This window comes from Chenopodium quinoa, unplaced genomic scaffold, assembly GCF_001683475.1.
Source record: "Chenopodium quinoa cultivar QQ74 unplaced genomic scaffold, ASM168347v1, whole genome shotgun sequence".
Lineage (NCBI taxonomy): Eukaryota > Viridiplantae > Streptophyta > Magnoliopsida > Caryophyllales > Amaranthaceae > Chenopodium > Chenopodium quinoa.
The window spans coordinates 83,702-91,352 of record NW_018743466.1 but is presented as its reverse complement, the minus strand read 5'-3'; the positions used below and the strand labels follow the sequence as shown (position 1 = coordinate 91,352).

The 7,651-nt window shown below is 35.4% G+C and overlaps 1 long non-coding RNA gene across 3 annotated transcripts; it reads left to right on the top strand.

Moving 5' to 3' along the window:
* Positions 1-255: 255 nt before the first annotated feature.
* LOC110739357 lies at positions 256-7,383 on the top strand. 3 transcript variants are annotated; one of them, XR_002514775.1, is made up of 7 exons: positions 256-409; positions 611-668; positions 5,384-5,441; positions 5,889-5,925; positions 6,058-6,100; positions 6,214-6,891; positions 6,981-7,383. It is a non-coding gene; the product is annotated as an uncharacterized LOC110739357 (long non-coding RNA). The 3 variants fall into 3 exon arrangements; XR_002514774.1 differs by having other exon boundaries at positions 257-668; XR_002514776.1 differs by lacking the exons at positions 256-409; positions 611-668 and adding an exon at positions 690-3,605.
* Positions 7,384-7,651: the final 268 nt, after the last annotated feature.

The window sequence follows — 7,651 nt, the reverse complement described above, 5'->3', positions numbered from 1 at the left end:
TTAATCTCTGATATTGACATGAAAAGTTAATCTCCTCTCACAATATATTGTTTTACTTTTATTTTTAAAATAATAAAAGTGAAATAGTAAAGTGGCACGAAAACAAATGCATAAAATTGTGAGAGGAGATTAACTTGGAATGTTAATCTCGAAGATTAAGTGGAGCTCTCTCATAAAGGAAGAGAAAGGGTAGTTAGGTGGTGGGGTCAAGATAAAAATTAAAGAGGAACTAAAGAATATTGTAGGGTAACAGCTGTCATACTTTATTACCCAACACTCCAATATAAAAAAAATAAAAAGAAATCTCTTTTATTCGGCAGAAACAGTAGACTTTCATAGAGATGCCGTAAATCCTCGCCGGAAAAGTGGTTCTACAGCTTAAAGTTTGGGTTTTTTTCTTCGAATCTCGGTAAATAACGTTTGATGCGGCCGATTTTCTGTTCAAAACGGCCGTACCGGCCGAAATCTCGGGGTTTCAAAAAACAGTGTTGTGAATCGGGAAATATCGGATTGGCAACTTTGAAATCCATTACATCTCGGCCGATTCGCGACGTAACGGCTGAGTTTTTACTCCATGCCCCTTATGTTCTTCTTTTCTTGTTTTTGACAGTGTGTACAAACATGGTTTATCGGCTGTTCCCTTTTCTGGTAGGAATCTTCATAACCTGGTATGTTATCTTTTCCCGACATGTATCTGAGATGTTACTCCACAAACTTCATAATATTAATCTATCTATGAGATTTGACTGGTATGATAATTTGTCATAGAAGTGTTCTCCTATAATCTTATAGGTTCTTACTCTTATTGATATAATCCAATACTACTATGGAAATTGCTATGAAATATTCTCTAAGGTCTTAGTTGTAGGGATGTCAACTCGAAAATAGAACCTTTGCAGTTGTGACAATGTGTCCATAGAAATATATAATAGCAAAATTTTAGGGTGGAGTAGTGACTCCGTATTTTTTGTATCATTTTTTGAGTATTTTTACACCTAACTACTAACTCTCATGTAACACTGTATTGTTTATAAAACTTGTGGGATGTTTGTTTCACCATGTGGTATCACATAGGTGGTGTTTGGAAAATTGGTACGGGTGATACCTAGAAACGCATACATAATTACAAATGTTTGGGTTTATTTAGTAAAACTTCAGACCCCTTTTTAACTGACAAAAGAAGAGCTCAAACCCTCGTCTGTTTTTCTTCTCTTCCATCTTGTTCCTGTCAGTCCCTCCTCTAAGATCCCCGTCTTCTCTCCACCACGATCGCTGCATCTCACTCATTTTCCTTCTTTTTGTGGGTTATCTGTTCCTCTGCAAACTGCGCTATATGTCTGATTGACATTGGAGTGGGGGGGGACGGGGGTGGGGGGTTTTGGTGTCACTGCCTTGTCATGGTCAGCAGTACTCTGGTCTCTAGCCACCTGCTGCTCTACACAAAATTCCAAAATGACTGAGAGGGCAGTACTCTACTCTCTAGCCACCCTGCCACCACCCATCCACCTCGTCGCCCTACCCCGGCCATCGCGGTCCCTTCTCCGCCGCTTGCCGACCTCCGGTAAGCTCGCATCTCCCTCGAAAATCTTTCTTAACCCCTCGTCGGAACTCACTTCCCCTGTTCACACCTCCCCCATCCCTCGAAAATCTTCCCCGACCCCTTGTCGGCCATCGCTACCCCTGTTTCGATCGAGCGAAGTTCGAATTGAAGAAAAATGAGAATTTGTTGGATTTCTTAATTGGGGTTTTCTAGGGTTTGGAAGGTATTGATGATAGATAATTATGGTTTATGAGCTTAGAATTGACGGCAATGGCTAGAGAATGAAGGAATGGTGAAATAGGTTAGGGGAAGGTTTTGTGCGATGGGCTCCGGGAGATTTCGACAAAGTGGTGGCTGGCGGTGAGGTGGCTGGAGAAGTGGGAAAGTGAAGGAAAAAGGGGTTGTGTGGTGATGTTGGTGGTGGTGGTAAATCCGGTGAGTCCCTTTGTTTTTTCGATTCAAACAACACACTACATGGAATGGTTTTTCATTCCATTATCTTACATTCCCTTTGTTCATTCCATTCCGTTTACCCCGTGCGAACCAAACGGCCCCTTAGGGCTCAGTTTGATTACCCAATGTCATCTACCATCCACACATTAAGCAATCTTTGTCATCCTTACCTTATTTTTGCATAAGTTGTTTAGTGATTCCGTCAAAACAAGGTATCTAAGCCCTCCAAAATCAAATATGGCGATAATTATCAAAGGAAACATCAAAATTTAAGCTGATTTGCAGCCAAATTACAGCTCATATCTATTTTTCACCAAATTTTAAGCTAATTTGTACATAATTATTAGCCAAATCAACGCAAATATTACTAACAGCCTAGCCTTAATAACATCAAACATATAATTCAAAAATGAAATCAGCCTACAACGATGAAATTGACAACAAATTCAAACAAAAAGCATACAGAAGCATATTAAAAGCCAATTACCAGAAGAAATAAAAACTATAACTGCAGAAATTTCAATGGAAGAAGCATAAATGAAAGAACAAATAAAGCAGAAATTAAAGCAGAGGGAACAAAAAGACTGAAGCCAAGGTCGGTTTTTTCGTGAAGAATAAAGCATGCAAGAGAAAAGGATGAGCAAGATGAGGATGAGCTTCATTTTGCCATTAAAGACCATACATTAGAGGAGGAAGAAAGACACCATAGAAAAAGTAAAGGGTGAGGTGAGTTGCCAAAAGAGAACCCCACTTATCATTTTCAGGAAAGAGCAAATAGGAAATCTAGTAACTTAACGAAACTTTAAGTATAACTAACAGAGTATTACGGTTATAATTTACATTAATCTTCGGTGGTATAACATAGAAGAATGAAAAAATTTGGGTACCATATGGAAAAGACATATTTATAGTGGTACCAAATGGAAAATCCCGAATCATTATATACATACAGTAATAGATATCTTTGAAGGCTATTAAATCTCCAATATAAACACTTTACAATCGGTTAGATCTAATTAAAATAAAAGTTATGGCAAAATAAAAAATGCGGACTATCGTGCATGTTAGGACGACTAGTAACCATTCAAAGTGAGAACTTATGAGTTTTTTTTTCCCTTAGTAATAAAGTGCCAATAAGAACCCTCAAAAAGTGCAAGTACTCTTGAGCTCTTGGTTTGCAATGGAGATGCTCTTTGCTTGTAGTATACTTCCAATTATGACCTTGAAAATGGTGTTTTTTTTTTCCCCTCAATTTTGTCCTTTCCTTTCCTTTTCCCTTGCTTTTCTCGCTTTCCTATCACATCCATGCATTTTCCTACCTTTTCTCTCTACCCTAACACAGAGATGCATCTCCCTCCATTTTCAGTGAGAAATGCTGAATGTTGTTACTACTCCTTTTTTCTCTCATCTCACTTTCTCTCTCTAGAAATGGGTGTTTTTGAGGGTTTTTCAAAGAATTCAGGCAAGAAATAGCACTGCATATTCCGATTATTCCATAATAATTATTATCATTTTCACTTGATTCATTGTTTTGATGATCCATTTTTCAGCATTAGCTCATGGATTTCTAGATTTTAATCTCATCGAATACCAATTTCATAATCTTCAAAAGGTTTTTTTTTTTCATCCGTTAAATATAATTCCTACATTTAGCAAATTTAAATATTTTTTTCCGTTTGAGTGTTGTAAATGATGATTGTTTGAGTTGATTTCATTCTATATTTTTAAATTTATGTTGTGTTAAATTGATTTAAGTTTCTGGGTGCTGGATTTTTGAGGTCTGTTTTTTTGAATTTATCTGGGTGTTTGATTTTCTAATTTGTATTTTTAAATGAGTTGTATTTGGGTTTATAATTGTTTGTTTGCATTTAATGATATTCCCAATCTGCTTTTGCAATTATATACTGGCAATAATCAAAGTGAGTACTGAACATCCACTCAACCAACTCTAACAAAGACTGAAACTAATTAGATCCTAATACAATTACCACATTTATCTGCATTACCTTGATTCCTATAGCAAGTTGCTCAGATTTATGCATGCAATGTTATCAATGGTGGTTAAGTACCATGAAAGCTGATTTAATTTGAGAACTATGGTAGAATATAAACTTAAATTTAACATCACAACTAATGGTTAATATAAAAAAAAAAAAAAATCATGCAATCGAAAAGTCGTGAAAGTTACCCATCTACTATACCTATCAGCCTAGAGACTGCCATGAACTCAGTCTTATTAGAGGTGCATTTAATTGGGTCTGTATAGTTTCTTTTACTGTGGATTTCTGAACTTTAGTTATCAATTTTCAAAATCTCTTCTTCTTGTTTACGTTTGCAGTGAAAATTAACTTCAACCTAGGCTGAATCGCTGCACCTATAAAGCATCGTGCTGATGCATCATTCATTTTCAATAAATTAACTAAAAGTCATCTTCTTTCTCCAAAAAAAAACCCAATTTCTCTCTTACTCTTTGTTAATTTCCTCTATTTTCTTTCAATATTTCTCTGTATAGTATCTCTTGTTTGGTTTTTTCATGGATTTACATCAATTTCGCAGGTTATGGGAATTTCTTCATTGTCCACAATGACCATGTCATTGAAGTTAACACATGTTTCGTTCTATTATCTCTCTTGTTCTAATTGTGTGTGTGTGTGTGTGTGTTTTTTTTTCTTTTCTTTTCTTTTTTTTTTCCCCCAATTATCTTGAGGTCTAAAATTGATAATTTGTGGCAATGATAAATGTTTTCCTTCTCGTAGATGCATAAGGCAGTAAGGTATTGATAAAGATTCATAAGAAGGCTGGATAGGTTAGTTGATTAGAGGCCAGGGGTTCTAGGATTTGCCTTCTCCCTAGAAAAAGATGGAATATTAATGTGTTTCTGCAATTCTGCATCTAATGTAGCTGTCAAAAATTTATGTTAACAGAGCTTTTCATTGGAGAAATTAACGGGTAAATAGAGCTCTGCGAAGAATCTGAACACTATTTGAGCTGATACATCAATATATTGGACATGGCATTCTGAGCCTAAGTGGAGATACATATGGAATTTAAGTTATCATACCCAAATCATCATCGAGCATTATACTACCTTCCCTTGCTTTGATGGGTTGGTTTAGAAAAACCATCTTATTTGATATTGCCAAACAATATCAACTAATTGTTGTTTAATTATTGTTTTGGAGAAAAGCTACTTATTACATTTCAATTTGCGTTTTTCAAGTTCTTTAATCATGAAAATTGAACTATTGTAATTTGTAAATCTTAGGTTTAATCTCCTTTTCGGTTTGTGGGAGAAGATTGCATTTTGATGGAGTGCAAGATATGCATTAGGGTGGATCAGGGAAGGATAGAGATAGTTGGATATTGACTGTTGTTGGTGCACTCTTGCAGGGAAATGGATTATGCACGTACTGGGTTGGGGTGTGAATTATGTGGGTGACATTGGAAGGTAATTTATATCCATCTTTATTTTGTGTGTTTGACATGTTTGAAAGTGAATGGATTTTCTTAGTCTGAGTTTGGTTGTTATGATCTTTGTTTACAAAGCAGATTATGATGTAGTCAGATGTTTGGCTTGAAAATAGTATGTGTACCTCTAAATATGCTTAGGACTTACTTTTATTTCAAGTATACTTGTTCTGATTGCATGCTATTATAATAATCTTTAAAACAAATACTTCGTATGATTAGTTTTCAGGTCTTATATATGAATTCTATGTAAACTTGATGCAATTTAGGTAGTCTTAGAATTGAACTTTGATTTGATGAGCTTGGAGAATTTTTGCTCTGTTTTGCATTCTTTAATCCGATTTTGTTGCTTTTCTTGGGAAAATTTCCCTAATTTTAACATTATTTAGAAACCTTAAATCTTCGATTTCCGTTTAATTTTTGACAGACTTCGCAAAGTTCTTTCAAGCTTCAACATTGTCTTGGTAATTTCTGGATATCTTTTCCGGTTAATTTGATAAATTTATAGTAATTTTATCTTTGTCCTTTTGTCTTTTGAATTTCAGTATTATATGTTATATTTTAATTTTCTGGGTTTTTTCCTGATTAACATTTAGGCTCCAAAGAAGGATACTAATTATATCCGGGGGCAGAAAGCAGGTTAATTTTCTTAATTATTTATCTCCCATATTTTAATTGTTCAATTATATGTAACTTTTAGTTTAATATTAATAGAAAGGATTTTTCTTCTCTCTTTTTGGTAAAAATTGCAGAAGTGGAGTAAGGGAAAGCAAAAGGATGAGGTGAATAGCTAAATGGATTATATGGAGTCAGCCAAGCATGGAGTATTTGTCTTCCTCACTTTCTTCTTTTAGGACCAGAGAGTGCAAAAGCATGCCTCATAATGATGTTAAAAGGCCCGTTGTGAGTTTTCGTGACTCTCATTCATATGATGATGTTGATGAGGAGGTGGTTTATCGTGAGGTTGAAAGACTCACTCAAAAGAAGGAAGTTTTGCCTAGATCTAAGAAAGGGGTCTGCTATTGGTGTCTTAAAGGAAATCGTTTCTGAAAAAGAGGCTTGTATTGTCTGCAATGCAAAGTATTGTAGCAATTGTGTTCTCAAGACCATGGGGCCCAATGCCTGAAGGAAGAAAATGTGTTGCATGCATTGGATATTCCACTGATGAGTCCATGCGAGAGAATTTGGGAAAGCACTCTAAGATACTCAAGAGGCTGTTAAATGATTTGGAGATTCGACAAATATTGAAAGCTGAGAAGCTTTGTGATGTTAATCAGCTGCCAACCGAGTACAACTGTGTAAACGGAAAGCCTCTATGTCATGAGGAGCTGCTGTTGTTACAGATCGCTGTAGTTACAGACCTGTCTGTCGCCAGAAAACATCAAACCATGAAATTTTGGTATGACAAAGTATCTGGACTTTGGGTAAAGGTGAATATTGTCTTTTGCCTTATGGTTGAATTTTTTTCGACTTTCACATGTTTTGCTTATCTGTTATTTCTGCACTGTGCAATTTGCAGGAAGGACCTTTCAGATTATCAGTTCACATCTCCCAAGTGACGATGGTTGATACCAAGTAGAGGGACAAAAGAACACCAAAGGCTACACCAAAAGAAACACCGTTTTTGTCACTTCTCCTAAGTTTCCATCTAGGCTCTACCAGGAAGCTCCCATATATTAGGCTTTTATAATATTTTTGGCAATAATGTTGAATTTTGTTACTCTGTTGATGAAATTAGCAAACCCTGGTAATAATTTGTTGATGAATTAAGCAAACAATGATATGGGGTTTGTGAGAATGTAATATTGATGTTGCATATAATTTGTGTCTAAGGTTAGAATGCTCAGTGGCTTAGTGGAGGGTGAACTTATAGATAAGTACTAGCATTTAAGAACGATTAATGATGGTTTTGTGTTTGCTTATATTGTGGTTATCGATAGTTGCTCAATTCATAGCCCATAAAAGTCGTGTTTGTGCAAGTGGTAGTGGAATAGATAAAACATGAGGAACGGTCTTTCTATTTTCATTAGTCATTTATATGTTCTTACACTTTGCTTAGAAAACAAACATGTTTGTATAAACTTTATATTTTTCAGGATGAACTTATCAAAAGATAACACAAATTTTTATATGTGGCTAGTCACACCGTGTGATCGGAGTTATGTATTTAGGTAGGGATTTCTTATTCAA